Source organism: Podarcis cretensis (assembly GCF_951804945.1).
Source record: "Podarcis cretensis genome assembly, chromosome: 8".
NCBI lineage: Eukaryota > Metazoa > Chordata > Lepidosauria > Squamata > Lacertidae > Podarcis > Podarcis cretensis.
Genome location: NC_137177.1, coordinates 91,395,094 through 91,412,157, shown reverse-complemented (window position 1 = coordinate 91,412,157; position 17,064 = coordinate 91,395,094).

The following is a 17,064-nucleotide window of genomic DNA, read 5'->3' as shown; positions in this document are numbered from 1 at the left end:
GGTGGAGGACACACAGGAAGGGGGAAATAAGTGTGCCATCCAGTGGCACCTTAAGAGGCATCAGGGTCCCACCCCAAACACAGCTGGGCCAGCTTACCGCGTTTGAAGAGAGTGCAATAATACACACCACCATCTAAAGAGCCTCCCCCCCACTCCCACAGTAAGACCATCAAGTTCAGAGCCTAAAATAACTGCACTACCATGACTTCCGGGTTGGCGCCTCCAGCAATGGCTGAATTCCTCTGATCGGGAGGAATTTGCTTCGTGGAAATTAGGGTCTGGCCGCCACGGCGAAGGCGGGGACCCACCAAAAATCACAGGCGGGAGAAGCCTGTGAACGTGGGATTCGGCTGGCACCTTTTGCGCCTACCCTACTCGCGGGGAAACCCGGTTTTGGGGATCCGGAGCGACGTGGGGTGAGTGGCGCGGTGCTTCGAATTGACTGCTTCTTTCATGGAGTGAAGCCGCATAGCTGTTGTCGGAGAGCGCTGACTTTTTCCTGTGGACAATTTGATCTTAAAACAACTACCCGTGAGTAGAATGGAAAATTGGATTTTTAAACGTCTTAATTTGGCACCGAAACGGGGAGGTTTAAAACAGGAAGTCCGCCTTCCCCTTTTGTAAATAGACGGAAGCAAAGAGGCTGCAAGCTAAAGTTTTGGAAAGTCTTCTGTAAAGGATTAAACCTCCATCGGTTAAAATCATTAAACCCCCCCCCTTGGAAGCAGGAGAAGAGGGGGGAAATTTTGGATCGTGTAAGCCTGCAGGAGAGAGAGCAAAGAAAGTTAAATTACCACCGCTTCGAACCTAGAAAAGGGCTGCTAGTAAGACTGACGTTTTGGGAAAGTTCATTGACTGTGAATAAACGTATGTGGACAGATAGCTAAATAAGAGAAATATATTGTTTCCATTGTTTCCTTCTGCGTTTAAAAAGGAGTAAAGTAACCGAAAATTGAAAGTAATTTTGTTGCTTGAACTGTGTTTAAAAGGATTGATACAAATAGAAATTGTTTCCCTCTAGAGGGAACCTTTGAAACTGTTACAGGAGTGGAGCTGGGGGGATTACCAGCTGCAGAGATAAAAAAACTGTGAGAACCAGGGATTGACCTTGGATTGGTAAGAATGTCGACAGAAGAAGCCTTGGTGATTGCATTATGAAAGATAAGTGCCTCATTGGAACAGCTTCATAAGAAGACGGATGTGATGACTATCAAAATTGACAATTTGGGACAAAAAGTGACTGATTTGGGACAAAAAGTGAACATCTGTACAGAAACTATTCAGGAATTGTTTCAGGAATCTACTTTGACGTGGCAAATTGTTGAGAAGGCAAGGGAGAAAGTTGTTGTTGAACCTAAAGTAATACAAGTGGAGAGAGTCCCAGTCTTACAGAGGCAATTTAATGAATATAAGTTGTTGCCTTCTATGACTGAATTTAGAGAAAGTCAGATTTTGAGGATTGGAACCCTGCTTGGATTTGAGAAGGAAAGTTGGATAGATTCCCTCATGCAGGGATGTACTGACCTTTGGGATTTGGACTTGGGCCAGGAGGAGATTGGAGTTGTGGGGACTTTCAGCTTTGGAGGGATTTTGAAACACGTCCTGAAACATCTTTTGGACTATAGTGCTAACTACGGAGATTTGGCTGACCTGTCAAGAAGGAATAAAAACATTGCTAGGTTGGAGCCTCCCCGAGATCTACTCCTCGGCATCAAAGGAAGGAAATTAAGAACAAGATCAACAGAAGACAAAGTAAAGTGCATGTATAAATATGAAGAAGATCTGCAGAAGGGGCTTGGAAAAGAGTTAAGAGCCTCGGACAGAAGATCACCAGGTTGATGGACCATATGGAATAGACGGAAAGGACTGGCAGAATCCGAGACCAGGGAGAAGAGACAGTGGAAGAAGATTGGAAAAAGTTTAAAGTTTATTTATAGAAATATTGTAAAATTAATGAGTGTTAGAAAAATGTTGGAATGAAATTATATGGCTTTAGTAGAAATGTTATAAGGAGTTAAGTATAAATAAGTATTATGGTATTAATGGAAGATAAGGTTAAAATAAGTTAAGTTAATTATATGACAGAAAATAGAGAAAGAGGGAAAGGAATTGCTGAAATAATTAATAGAAGTGGAATACAAAAAGGGAGGTGAGAGGAGGTCGATGAAACGAGGGAATGAAAGATAGGGCATTGAAACGGTATTATGTATGTTTTTTTTAATTTTTTATGTTTAGTTTAATGTGTTAATGTTGTGTTGTGCATTGTATATTGTATTGTATTGCTGCCCAGGAGGACTCTCCTGTATGTGAGTGTCTGAGGGCCCTGCTCCTTCCTGCCACTCACCATCTGGCCTGGGGTGGGGCCTGAAGCCTCACAGGGACTGCTGCGCTCTGCTGCCCAGGAGGACTCTCCTGTATGTGAGTGTCTGAGGGCCCTGCTCCTTCCTGCCACTCACCATCTGGCCTGGGGCGGGGCCTGAAGCCTCATAAGGACTGCTGGACTCCGCTGCCCAGGAGGACTTTCCTGTATGTGAGTGTCTGAGGGCCCTGCTCCTTCCTGCCACTCACCATCTGGCCTGGGGTGGGGCCTGAAGCCTCATAAGGACTGCTGGACTCCGCTGCCCAGGAGGACTCTCCTGTGTGAGTGTATGGGGCCCTGCTCCTTCCTGCCACTCACCACCTGGCCCAGGGCAGGGCCTGACGGGCCTCACTAGGACAGTTGCTGTTACTGCTGGAGGGGTGCAGAGTGCTTTTAAAATGTTTTAAAATTTTTATTTTGAATTTTTTGTATGTGGGGGTGGGGGGTGGGGTGGATGTTTATTGGGCCTGGGAATGTGTTTGATTTTATGTTTTTGTAATTTTTGTAATTTTTATTGTTTTTTGTTTGTATTGTTTTATTTGTGTTGTTGTTTTTTTTTTGTTTTTTAAAGGGGTTATTTTGTTCTTAATGGGAGGGGTCAGGGCTGCCGGGGAATGGGCCCCAGCCCACAAAATGGCTGGGATATGTTTCACAGGGGGGAATGCACTGGGACAACCGATCTCAGTGATCACGGGTAGGAGGAGGAGTTACGCTAAGACCAGACCATGTCATTACAGAGGAGGCAGGTTTAGTCGTTGTCTGAGGACTATCCCTGCCTCCGGGTCTGGCCCTGACCAGATGAATACTAGAATCAGCAAGGGATACCCACATGACCTGAAAGTGTTGCTGTGCAATGCCAGGTCAATGATTCATAAGACCACTGCCATCCATGACTTGATCATGGATGGAGGACTTGACCTGGCATGTGTAACAGAGACTTGGTTGGATGAAGCAGATGGGCCTGTCCTTGCCGCTGCTTGTCCACCAGGTTTCTCTTACGCACAGCAACCCAGGTCATGTGGGCGGGGAGGGGGGGTTGCAGTGATTTTTAGGAAGTCATTAGTTTGCACCAGGCGTCCTATTGGGAAGACCCAGTTTTCTGAGTGCATGTTCTGGAAGTTGGGCAATAGGGGCAGTACAGGATTCCTTTTGGTGTACCGACCTCCCCGCTGCACCAAGGATTCCCTGCCCGAGCTGCTTCAGGTCGTGGCGGATGTTCTCCTGGAGACACCTAGCTTGGTCGTCCTAGGGGATTTTAACATCCATGCCGACACGACCTTACAAGGGGCCGCTCGGGACTTCGTGGAAAGCATGGCCTCCATGGGGCTGTCCCTGAATAAGTCTGGCCCAACCCATAGCCGCGGACATGCCTTGGACCTGGTGTTTACCTCTACGGATGTTGGTGATCTGACACTAAGTAAAAGTGAAACGAAAGAAGTGCCATGGTCAGACCACTTCCTGGTGCAACTGGACTTCTCTGCGACCCATCCCCTCTGCAGGGAGGTGGGACCGATTCGGATGGTCCGCCCCCGCCACTTAATGGATCCAAATGGTTTCCAGAGAGTGGTAGGGGATGCTTTATCCCATGTTGATGGCCTTTCAGCCGATTCCCTGGTGGCCCGCTGGAATGTGGAGTTAACCAGGGCTATTGACTGTTTGGCTCCGAAGCGCCCTCTCCGATTGCATGGAGCCCGGAGAGCCCCGTGGTTTTCCACGGATCTGAGGGCAATGAAACAATCGTTGAGACGGCTAGAGCGCCGGTGGCGGATAACCCATTCTGAATCTGACCGGACACAGGTTAGAGCTCAACGTCGAGCCTACCAAGTGGCGATAGCGACGGCGAAGAAGACTTTCTTCACCGCCTCTATTGCATCTGCAGAAAACAGCAGCAGGAGACTCTTTCAGGTGGTTCACAATTTAGCGGAACCACCTGTAACATCGGGGCCCAGTACGGGCCACATGTTCTCCTGCAATGATTTTGCAAATTTTTTTGCAGATAAAATCGCTCAGATTCGGGAAGAAGTAGACTCCACCGTGGGAGCAGGGCCGGGGCGGGAGAGTGCTAGAGTCCTGTCTGGTCAAGTTGTGTGGGATCAATTCCAATCTGTTACCTCCGAGGATGTGGACAGGCTGCTTGGACGAGTGAAGCCAACCACCTGTCTCCTGGATCCTTGCCCATCCTGGCTTATAAAAGCTAGCCGGGAAGGACTGGGCGATGGGCTTCGTGGGGTGGTGAATGCTTCCCTCCGTGAGGGAGCCTTCCCAGACCCGCTGAAAGAGGCGGTTATTAAACCACTTCTTAAAAAACCATCTCTAGATGCGGCCACGATGGCCAATTATCGCCCAGTCTCAAACCTTCCATTCTTGGGCAAGGTGATTGAGCGAGTGGTTGCTGAACAACTCCAGGCACGCCTGGAAGAAGCGGACCATTTGGATCCCTTCCAGTCGGGATTCAGGCCTCATCATGGGACTGAAACTGCCTTGGTCGCACTGGTTGATGATCTCCAGCGGGCTAGGGACAAAGGTGAGAGCTGTTTCCTAGTCCTGCTGGATCTCTCAGCGGCGTTTGATACCATCGACCATGACATCCTTCTGGACCGTCTTGAGGGGCTGGGAGCTGGGGGCACTGTCATACAGTGGTTCCGCTCCTTCCTCCTGGGCCGTGTTCAGAAAGTGGTGGTGGGGGATGAGTGTTCAGACCCCTGGGCTCTCACTTGTGGGGTGCCTCAGGGTTCTGTCCTCTCCCCCATGCTTTTCAACATCTACATGCAGCCGCTGGGAGGGATCATCAGGAGGTTTGGGCTGGGTGTTCATCAGTATGCAGATGATACCCAGCTCTACCTCTCTTTTAAATCAGAACCAGTGAAGGCGGTAAAGGTCCTGTGTGAGTGTCTGGAAGCGGTTGGAGGATGGATGGCGGCTAACAGATTGAAGTTGAATCCTGACAAGACAGAAGTACTGTTTTTGGGGGACAGGAGGCGGGCAGGTGTGGAGGATTCCCTGGTCCTGAATGGGGTAACTGTGCCCCTGAAGGACCAGGTGCGCAGCCTGGGAGTCATTTTGGACTCACAGCTGTCCATGGAGGCACAAGTCAAATCTGTATCCAGGGCAGCTGTTTACCAGCTCCATCTGGTACGTAGGCTGAGACCCTATCTGCCTGCAGACTGTCTCGCCAGAGTGGTACATGCTCTGGTTATCTCCCGCTTGGACTACTGCAATGCGCTCTACGTGGGGCTACCTTTGAAGGTGACCCGGAAACTACAACTAATCCAGAATGCGGCAGCTAGACTGGTGACTGGGAGCGGCCGCCGAGACCATATAACACCGGTCTTGAAAGACCTACATTGGCTCCCAGTACGTTTCCGAGCACAATTCAAAGTGTTGGTGCTGACCTTTAAAGCCCTAAATGGCCTCGGTCCAGTATATCTGAAGGAGCGTCTCCTCCCCCATCGGTCTGCCCGGACACTGAGGTCCAGCTCCAAGGGCCTTCTGGCGGTTCCCTCACTGCGAGAGGCCAAGTTGCAGGGAACCAGGCAGAGGGCCTTCTCGGTGGTGGCGCCCGCCCTGTGGAATGCCCTCCCATCGGATGTCAAGGCGATGGACAACTACCTGACATTCAGAAAACATCTGAAGGCAGCCCTGTTCAGGGAAGTTTTTAATATGTGATATTTTAGTGTATTTTTCATCTCTGTTGGAAGCCGCCCAGAGTGGCTGGGGAAACCCAGCCAGATGGGCGGGGTATAAATAATAAATTATTATTATTATTATTATTGTATTTCTTTTGCCTTTCCCCCCCTTTTTTCTTTTCTTTCTTCTTCTTTTCTTCTTTTTTTTGTAAGATTTAAAAGTAATAAATATGATTTTAAAAAATAATAATAAAAAATAATAATAACTGCACTACCAGCCCCATAGAGGCTGTCTATAGAGAATGAAAATCTGAAAGTCTTTTATCTAACTGTGCACTTTTCAGTATCCACCCACCCCATACTAGAGACATCATTCTCCACTGATCCAGGCAAATAGGCAGATCGACATTTCCCCTGAGGTTAATGGCATGGAAGAGAGATTAATGTGCTCCCACAGGGCGCATCGGGGCGCATCGAAGCATTAGTTTGGTGTGAAAGCCCGCTGTTGATGCTTCACTGCAGTGACAGCTTTTGCTCTTCTTTTGCAGCTGTTTGGCAAGCTCAGGAAGCTCTGTCACGCCTTGAGAAGGAGTCCTTCCAGAGGCAGCCAGGGATGGTGGACTGCGACGCTTGTATTCCTTGGGAAACATGTGCCCAATTCCCAGCAACAACGCAGAACTTCTGACACTGGCAGGATATCAGGATGGGGCCAGGAAGTGCCCCACAACAAGTGAGTCATCACATTTGAAGACTGACTTTACCAAGGGTCTAGGATGGGCATGCGTAGCTCAATAGATAGAGCATGAGACTTTTAATCTCAGGGTTGTGAGTTGAAGGCCCACAATGGGGGAAAGATTCCTGTATTGCAAGGGATTGGACTAGATGACCATTGTGGCCCCTTCCAACTGTACAATTCTATGATTTGATTACTTTTATTTATTTATTTGTTTGTTATATATATATATATATATATATATATATATATATATATATAAGCCCACCCTTCACCCAAGGATTCCAGGGCAGAAATATACACCATCTAAACTAAATTTAAACAATAGAATTAAATAATTACAATAATGAGTTCCAGGACCATGGAAAATACCCTCTGTCTTGCCAGCCTCTGTCAGTTCCTCAGGCGTGGGGAGTCTGTGGCTGGTGTGCCAGCCTTTGTCCAGCAGGGGGCAGTCCAATCTGGTCAGTGAGACCATTTCCCCCAAACGACATCCACCTGTCAATCAGCCAACATCAAGTGCTATATCAGGGAGAAAGAAGGCTGCTTATCGGAAACCCTGTCAATCATGTGTCATAATGCTGTTTTGTGATTGACAGCTGACCTGACAAAGTTGGCCTATGCTCTAGGGGGTGGAAAGAAAATAAACGAAAAACGTTCCCTGTTCCTGCTGTAACTCCTCTCCCTGTGCACTGCATGGGATCATCATTCTTGGCTCATTCCTAGAGGTGGTTGTCGACTCCCCTGGGTCAGAGAAGGAACCACCTCATCCCTGTCAGAAAACACTCTTCAGGGGAGTGAGTCCAGGAGATGCAAAATCTGGACACTTCACTTGGTAAGGGGTCTGCATTTTGGAATGCTGTGAAATTCCAGGAGAAATTGCCAATCTCTGTGTGTGTGTCCTGTTTTGAAGGGCTGACCTATCCAAGTTGTGTTTAAATATAAAAACCACAAGAAGAGAGAGTAGGGAGTGGAAGTTATCCCCCTACAGTTTGCAGCTCACTCAGTCAGTCTTCCCCACCATGGTGAACCGCACTGTGTTCCAAGTTAAATTGTAGCTGCCACAATCTCTAAATCTGCACGTATACATACATGTAAGCATACACATATTTTGCTGCTCTGGGCTCCTTTGAGAGGAAGGATGGGGTATATATTTAATGGGTCAAATATATTGTTTTTTAAATGCAAATCTCCACCCACTTTTGTCCTCTTCTGGGGACAAATGTATCCCTTCGCTTCAGGCAATGTGAAAGTGGCCAACTGAGGACAATCAAATCGCACAAACCATGAATGTTTTCCAGTTTCTTTTTACCATCCTGAATTACAGGACAGCGCATAAGGACTTGCTGTGCCAAATCACTCCAAAGCCTCATCTGGTCCCATGTTCTGTTCTTAAAAGTAGCCATGAAGTTCCTCCAAGAATACTCACAGGCAGCGTGTGATGGGGATGACCCGGCCCAGCTGTTGATTGTCCTCAGCATTCTTAGCATCTGGTACGCAGAGATTGTTGGTTTCTGCTCTCTTCACTGTGCAGCGAAGTGCTTGTCATGAGACAGGTGTTTACATTCCACAGAGTTACTGTTGGAGTTTTCTCACGGGAAAGGGAGGCTGGATGTGACGTACACTGGTTTCCTGTTTTTCACTGTTCTCAGTCACTGTGTGATTCTCTCCGTGCTTCAGAGGAGAGAGGATGCATTTTCTGCTCCGGCAGAGGCAAAAATGTTTTTCTGTAATCTACCAGCTTTGAAATGTAAATAAAGCAACTTAGAGTATGTGCACGTATTCCTCATCATTCCGCTGTGCACTTGGACACTGCTACAAATCAACATTTTTGGTTATGGCCCAGAAGACGCAGTCATCTGATGCCGGCAAAAGGATCGGAATGCAGAAGGACGGATCGGACGCTATCTGCTCTGCGCGTCAAGATGATTGATGAGGTATGTGCTACTGCTCCGGGCAGCCTGCCAGCTTCTAATTAATGGCTTTATGGCTGGACTTTGAACTTTTATGTCCGTTTGCCGGGAACAGGCAGCGGCTATGCTGGGGAAATCGAAAGTAACTCTTAAAAGTGCTTTTGGGCTGAAGCAGCTGCAGATAACAGTGACGCAGCATGATTTAAGCCAGCAGAGAGAAAGGCTGTTTTGAGCTTGCCTTTGGAATGAGGCTTGAAGCAGCACAGACGCAGCTTGTATAAAGCAGCTTGATTTAAAGCAGCAGAGATGACGCAGAAGGCTAATGCCAGAGTCATGATGGCCCTTCAGGATGCTTGTGGGATTCCCAAGCTCAATAAGAAGAACTATGTGGACTGGGTTCTCTATGCAGAGGCTATTCTGCGGAAAGAGGGTCTGTTTGAAGTTATTACAGACACCCCCCCAGCTCCAGTTACAGATGCATGGAAAGCTAAAGATTCCAAAGCAAGGGGAACTCTTACATTGATAGTATCCCCAGAAGAGCTCTGTCTATTGCGTGATAAGACCTCAGCCAGAGAAATTTGGCACGCTTTGAGAGAGGCTCACTTGAGGACAGAAGCTGGATCTACCATGTTTTATTTCAACAAGCTGCATAAGATGGCTAGCTGCAGAAGGCTGGCTGATGCAAGTGGGGAATTTGATGCCAATCAGCCACATGCTCAGCTCAGAGTAGCTTGTGATACTGCCATGATTCAGAATGAAGCAGATTGCCAGGGTGCTAGCTGCATGGGAAAGGGGGAGTCTTCACAGACGTCATCCCATAGTGCAGTGGAACCACCAGATGGCGCCAAAGCTTTGAAGGCAGTGAAATGCTACTCGTGTGGACGTCTAGGCCATATGAAGAGGGAATGCAGATATCCCAGGGCCAAGACAGAGCAGCGCAGCGGAAGCTCATCGCGTGGAAAAGGCCAGAGCAAAGGCAAAGGTCCGGTGTCCAGGACAACGCAGCCCAAAGCAATGTTCTCACGCTTCACTCCAAAAGTTGCAGAGGTCCAGAAGACGTCTAGATCTTTCTTCGTTGTTGATTCAGCGGCAACCCACCACATGTGCAACGATAAGCGACTGTTCGTGTCTTTTACACCGCAGGAAGGTGCGATTCACCAGGCGGATGACCACACAATTCCCAGTAAAGGCTACGGAACTGTTGTTCTTCACAGTTTGAACTTATCGATACAGAATGTACTTTATGTGCCAGATGCCAAACATAATCTGCTCAGCGTTGGACAAATGAATGAGCGGAACATTGACGTTTCCTTTAAGAACAAAAGGTGCATCATCACAAAGAAAAATGATTATGTATTGTATGCTGAATATGTTGATCGTTTATATGTTTTGTATTATGATGATGTTGTGCAGGATGACACTTGTTGCATTGCAGGTTCTAACAAAAGTTTGCATGCAGAATGTATTCATGATTTTCATCGAAAATTTGGTCATTTGAATTTTGAGGCAGTATCTAAAATGCCTGCCTTGGTTGAAGGTATGACTATTAAACCCTGCAGGTACCACATGAAGTGCAAGGCATGCGCAGCAAACAAGGTGAAAATGGCTGCGAAAGGTAAGGTGTCTAGTAGGCAAGCTACAGAACCATACCAAATTATTCATGCTGATTTGGTTGGACCACTTGCGCCCTCTTTGGGTGGAAATAGGTACTTCATGGTTCTCATTGATGCATTTTCCAGGTATATTTATGTGTACAATCTCAAGCAGAAATCAGAGGCTTTTCCTAGGTTCAAGGAATTCTGTGCTTGGTTGGAAAATGTGCATGGTAAGAAGGTAAAAATTCTTTTCACAGATCGCGGGGGAGAATTCACTTCTCAGCAGTTTGAAGCTTTTCTGACTGAGAAAGGAATTCAACACGATTTGTCTAGTCCTCGCTCGCCATGGCAGAATGGACTTGCAGAGCGGGCAAATCAAACATTGCTTCAAGGGTTAAAAACCTTGCTACATGATGCAAATCTTCCAGAGAGTTATTGGGCCGAAGCTCTCTCATGTTTCACTTACAGTTATAATCGCAGGTTATCTTCAGCGATTGGTTGTACTCCCTATGAGAAGATGTTTGGCAAGAAACCATACATCAAACACATGAAAATTTTTGGTTCTGACATGTGGGTTCACTCACCACAAAACTCCAAGTTAGACAAGCGTGGTTTGCATGGTATCTTTCTAGGTTATGAGAAAGGTTCTTACAGAATTAGGATGACTGACTCTAAGACAATTAAGCTCACAAGAAGTGTTGAGTACAATGCCAAGTGGGGGGAGAATGTGGGAATTTTCCAATGTTACCCTGATGACAGTGATGAGACTGAGCATAGTCAAAAGCAACCGCAGCAACCCACACCCACTGATGAAAGTACTGATTCTGAGTCTGAGACTGAATTGGGTGATTCAGAGGATTTCAAGAGTGCGAAAGCCTCTATGCGACCCTCTGAAAGCTCTGATCAAGAATTGGAGGAACCATTGTTCACAATAGGTCGCTTTTCTCCTAAGAAGGAAGAGGAGAGTGTTGAAGACTTAAGGTTAATTCGCAGGTCACAGAGAGCCACAAAAGGCAGACCTCCAAAGAGATTTGCTGATGAGTTTGTTAAGATAGCAGTAACAGCTGTTAAAAGCTCCAAGAAGGTATTTGAACCTTCAAGTTTCCAAGAAATCCAGGATTTGGATTCAAAGGAAGCTGAGCCATGGTTAGATGCCATGAAGGCTGAGCTTGACTCCTTGGAAAGGAACAAAACATGGGAACTTGTTCCAGTAGTTCCAGGAATGAAACTGCTTGGAAGCAAATGGGTCTTCAAAGCGAAGACTGATCAAAATGGCAAGATAGTCAGACACAAAGCCAGATTGGTAGCCAGAGGTTTTGCACAGGTACCAGGTGAAGACTATCACGAGACCTACTCACCCACAGTGAGGTATGAGAGCATTAGGCTTATGCTCAAGCTAGCTGCAGAGGAGAATCTACACATTAGTCACCACGATGTGAATACAGCTTTTCTGTACGGATCTCTAAATGAATCACCTGATGCTTCCACCTGATGGCGTACAGGTAAAACAGGGATTTGTTTGTGCTCTGAAAAAGTCCCTTTATGGTCTCAAACAAAGTGCACGGTGTTGGCACACAAAACTCACTGAGGTATTGTTTTCTCTAGGTTTTAAGCAAGGGAAAGCTGATCCATGTGTATTTGTCAAAGAGGAGGGGCAAAAGAAACTGTATTGTTTGTTTTATGTTGATGATCTTTTATTCTTTTGAGCCCTAGCTCAACTGAAAGAACACTTTGACATGAAAGATCTTGGTGAGGTAAACAACTACCTATCTCTGGAAATAGAAAGAGATCAAGCTGGTAACATTCTAGTACACCAGTCACGGAAAATTGCTGATGTGTTAGGTAAACTAAACCTGATGGATGCTAACCCTGTAGACACACCAATGACAACAGGTTATCAGGTAGATGACACTGAAGAAGCATTTTCTGACACTACACTGTACAGAAGTGTGCTAGGCAAGCTAAACTTCATTGCCAGATGTTCAAGACCAGACATTGCTGTTGGCTGTAATTTGCTAAGCAGACAAGTCAACAATCCTACTGTTAAGGATTGGAAAGCTCTGAAACGCATAGCGCGGTATTTGAAAGGCACTATGCATTACAGACTGAGATTTAACAATCAGAAGTCTGGTGGTCTTGAGATATTTGCAGATGCAAGTTTTGGAAGTGACACTACAGACAGGAAAAGTACGTCAGGAGTTTGCTATATGTACAATCAGGGTCTATTTGATTGGTCATGCAAGAAGCAAACAACAGTTAGCTTAAGTACTTGTGAAGCTGAACTGAATGCACTGTCTTATTCACTTAAGGATAGTGAATGGTTGTTACAATTGTGCAAAGACATGAAAATTCCTGTCAAATGTCCAATCCAGGTTTACCAGGACAACAAAGCATGTTTGGCTTTGCTGAATTCTGAAGGTTGTAAGCAAAGCACGAAGCACTTGCAATTGAAGTTGCAACATGCTAGGGAACGTATTCAGAAGGGACTCGTAACGGTGTCCTATATGCCAGGTAATGAAATTCCTGCTGATGTATTGTCCAAGATTGTATCAAGGGATCAACACTGTACCTATGTGCAGAAGTTGGGTTTGTACTGATATTGTACGAACACGCTGCCCAGTGATGTTCACAGAAAGGGGGAGGATGTTGGTTTCTGCTCTCTTCACTGTGCAGCGAAGTGCTTGTCATGAGACAGGTGTTTACATTCCACAGAGTTACTGTTGGAGTTTTCTCACGGGAAAGGGAGGCTGGGTGTGACGTACACTGGTTTCCTGTTTTTCACTGTTCTCAGTCACTGTGTGATTCTCTCCGTGCTTCAGAGGAGAGAGGATGCATTTTCTGCTCCGGCAGAGGCAAAAATGTTTTTCTGTAATCTACCAGCTTTGAAATGTAAATAAAGCAACTTAGAGTATGTGCACGTATTCCTCATCATTCCGCTGTGCACTTGGACACTGCTACAAATCAACAGAGATAAGGTGCCTCTGTGCATGGAAGTTTGATTTACATTTTCATGCCCAATATCCATTGGTTGACCTCTCCCATGAATGTGTCCATTCCCCCCCCCAAAGCCCCTAAGCCAGTGGCTATCGTGATATCATGTGGCCTCATATTGTCACAGGTATTAACCAATAGGCACCTTCACACAGGAACTTAACTCTTTCCATAGAAAGCTGCCTTACACTGAGTGAGACAATTGATCTTGTGGGAGTGAATTCTGTAGTTTAATTATGTACTGTTTAAAGAAGCACCTCCTTTTGCCCGTCCAGAATCTTTCAATATTCAGCTTCACTAGATGCCCCCTAGTATTATGAGGGAGAAAAACCTCTCTTGCCACACCATGCAAAATCTCATACACCTCCATCATATGCCCCTTTGCCTGTTTTCTAAACTTAGAAACCCCAAATGTTGTACTTGTCCCTCATAAGATCATTTCTCCAGCCCCTGTACACTGTCCAAAGTATTCCAAGTGTGGTTTCACCACATCTCCTTTTGAGAATCAGGGATGCAAGTCCAGTCTTGGCATCCTCACACCCAGAAGGCCGGCAGACCTGGAGATACACCTGGAGCTGCAGGTGGACCCCATGCTCTGTCAAGGTAAAAGGAAGGATGGAAACGACCCATTTCCTTGCTCAGAAGTTACTTTTAGTCTTTCCTTTGACGATCCTGAGAAGAAGAATGAAGCTGCTGGTCTTGTCCAGAGCTTTCTTTGGGAAGTTTCTCTTCTATTTGGGGTGGCTAAAATGTCTTTTAATCCAGCTCAGTGTCCAGGCTGTGGGTGTGAATATGCAGACCAAAGTACAGCATGTTCAGCCTCATCTCTCTCCCCCCCCCCCATTTAGAACAGCAGTTTCACTTCATCTCACCCACCAGTGCATCAGGACATGCAAATGACCACATGTGAACCACATCTTTTTCTTTAATCCACTAAAGGGAGGCTTTGGGAGTAAAGAAGTCATATAAACCCATAGCAGATGGAGGAAGATGGTGCAGCTTTCTGATAACAAGCTGTGCCCCACCCCCCAGCCTTGGGAAAGATAAATGGGAAGAAAATGTAGGTGGTACTTTATGGCCATCAAAGCCAGGCATTTGACTCCTGCTCCTTGGTGGGGAGGGAGAGAAAACTTCCATTGAAGCTTTACCGTGCTTAGAAGGCAGGCAAACCAAAGGACAAAAGTTGCCCAAGGAAAAAGAGATGAGGAGGGAATAAAAGCAAGCTCAGAGACCAGTTCTTTAAATTACAGTTCTTACAATGGCCAGCTGGGAGGGAAGCCTTTCGCCTGGTGGAATGGCTGCTGCTATCTGACAGCTGAGGGAGGGCCAAAGGCCGTTGGTCTCTCAGCAGAGTCGATGGAGAAGCCCTGCTTCCCTTCTCTCGTTGCTGGTCTGCCGCCAGATGGATATGATGGAAGAGAAGTGGCTGGTGCAACTGCCAAGTGGAGATGAGGGAGAAAGGAGGAAACACATCCCTAAAAAATGCCATTTCAAGGAGAGGAGACATTACAATCTATATATAAAAAAAGGGGAGTGGGTGGTGGGGCTCATCAACCTGGGAAGGAAGCTCATATAGGAGAATCATGGAATTGTACATGGAAGGGACTTGGGGGTCATCTAGTCCAACCCTCTGTGATGCAGGAATCTCTGATTCTAAACCTCCACTGCCTTGCCGGACTAAACCCTGCACAAATCTGGAGTGGAGTCCCTAAGAGGGTTGGATGCCGCTTTGTACACCTCCTTCCAGCACCTCCTGCAGCCAAGCTGGTGCCAAACATCTTGCTTTGTTTTCCTTCAGACCACATCAGAGAGGAGGGCAACCAAAATGCATCCAGAGGAGGGCAACCAAAATGGTCAAAGGCCTGGAAACGATGCCTTATGAGGAATGGCTAAGGGAGCTGGGCATGTTTAGCCTGGAGAAGAGGAGGTTAAGGGGTGATATGATAGCCATGTTCAAATATATAAAAGGATGTCACATAGAGGAGGGAGAAAGGTTGTTTTCTGCTGCTCCAGAGAAGCGGACACAGAGCAATGGTTCCAAACTACAAGAAAGAAGATTCCACCTAAACATTAGGAAGAACTTCCTGACAGTAAGAGCTGTTTGACAGTGGAATTTGCTGCCCAGGAGTGTGGTGGAGTCTCCTTCTTTGGAGGTCTTTAAGCAGAGGCTTGACAACCATATGTCAGGAGTGCTCTGATGGTGTTTCCTGCTTGGCAGGGGGTTGGACTCGATGGCCCTTGTGGTCTCTTCCAACTCTATCATTCTATGATTCTAGGCTGAGAGAGGGGTTTTCTTGTCTGGGCAGCCCAGGCCCTCCAGACACACTGCCCAGGCTGCTAACACAGCAGTCTGACTTCACCCCCAGAGGCACACTCCATTGTCTCTTGAGACAGATGGATTCCAACTACACTCACACTGTGGCTCTGTCAATTCCAGTTGTGAGTCAAGGACCCGCCACCCACATAGGATTATAATAAGACACAAAGACATTATTTTTGGTTAATGGGCAAAATTATGCCACAACTTTATTGGTTACAGCATGTGAGTAGTATTGGCTTAGGCATTGGATAAAACAGCAATACATGACTCCACCCCGCTCAGCAGGGAGGCATTTCAGGGTTAAGAACCAATGGGAGGAGCTTGTTGATGCAAATACAACTGGAAGCTCCTTCATGACGTCACCGGGGGTCGTGCAATGGCCCTAGCCACCAGCAGGGCATCAGATAGGATCCACGACTGCCGGATTCCTTTAATGGAATACCCAAAAGAGGAGGGGTAGATGATGGCCCATACCCAATCCTCCAACACAGCACACCTAGTCCAATGCCTAACCGGCAATACCAGAAAGTTGTGACGCATTGCTACGAGGCAGGCGAAAAAACCAAGAGGCTGATGCCAATTTGCCAAATGGATAAAAAAGTCCTACCAGGCCCCTTGGGCAACCAAGGCAACCAACCGAAGTCCATAGCAAGGTCAATACGAAAAGAAGCTGACCTAAGAGGGAGGGAAGGCGGGAGATCCAAAGAAAGCAGGAACAGACTGGGGACAGAGCGCTGCCGCGGCTGCTTAAATGCAGCTAACCCCGCCCACCAGCCAGCCCTATTGGCTGGCTGAAGGGCTTGGTCGCGGCAGCGGGGCCAATCAGAAGCAGGGAGCCGAATACGCCTCCCTGCTGCTGCCGCAGGAAGCTGCTTCCACTCACAAGCCCTCCCCTCCGGGAAGAGGAGAGGCCTTGTTCTACTGCTGAGACAGAAGGGAGGGGCAGAGTGTTGCTGCAACAGCAGAAGAAGCCCCCTGCTGATCTCATTACATTATGTTCCTGGAGGAGCTACTTTTAATTGCCTTAGTTGTTGCTAGTCTATGCATCAAAATGACTGTTTCAACTGAAACAAAAGCCTGCTTGTCTTGAAACCAGAGCTCGAGATGTTCCAAGAAAATTGCCCTGATTTTCATCTCCGGGGATTTCATGGATTAACTTTAAAAAGAGAGAGAGAGAGAAGAAAATAATATTTAGCTCCCATTCATTCATGGATGTGACTGTGTGAGCAACAGAACAGAGCAGAGGTGATTTGCAAGTGTTTGGCAGAGAGGTGAGCTTTTTGAAATCCTCAGAACATGTTTCCTGAGCACATACATCCACGGAAGCTGAATTCCTTCTAGGACCATTTTTTCAAGTCATATTTTTCATTGTCTATCCCCATATGAATATACATATGTCTTAAAACTGAACAACGGTAGTTAAAACACCGCCAGCAATTAATAAAAAGCAAGCTGGTTTTCCCCCAAAAAACAACAACAACACATTTAGATTGTTTCTCAAATGCTTCCAGTGATGGGGCCACAGGA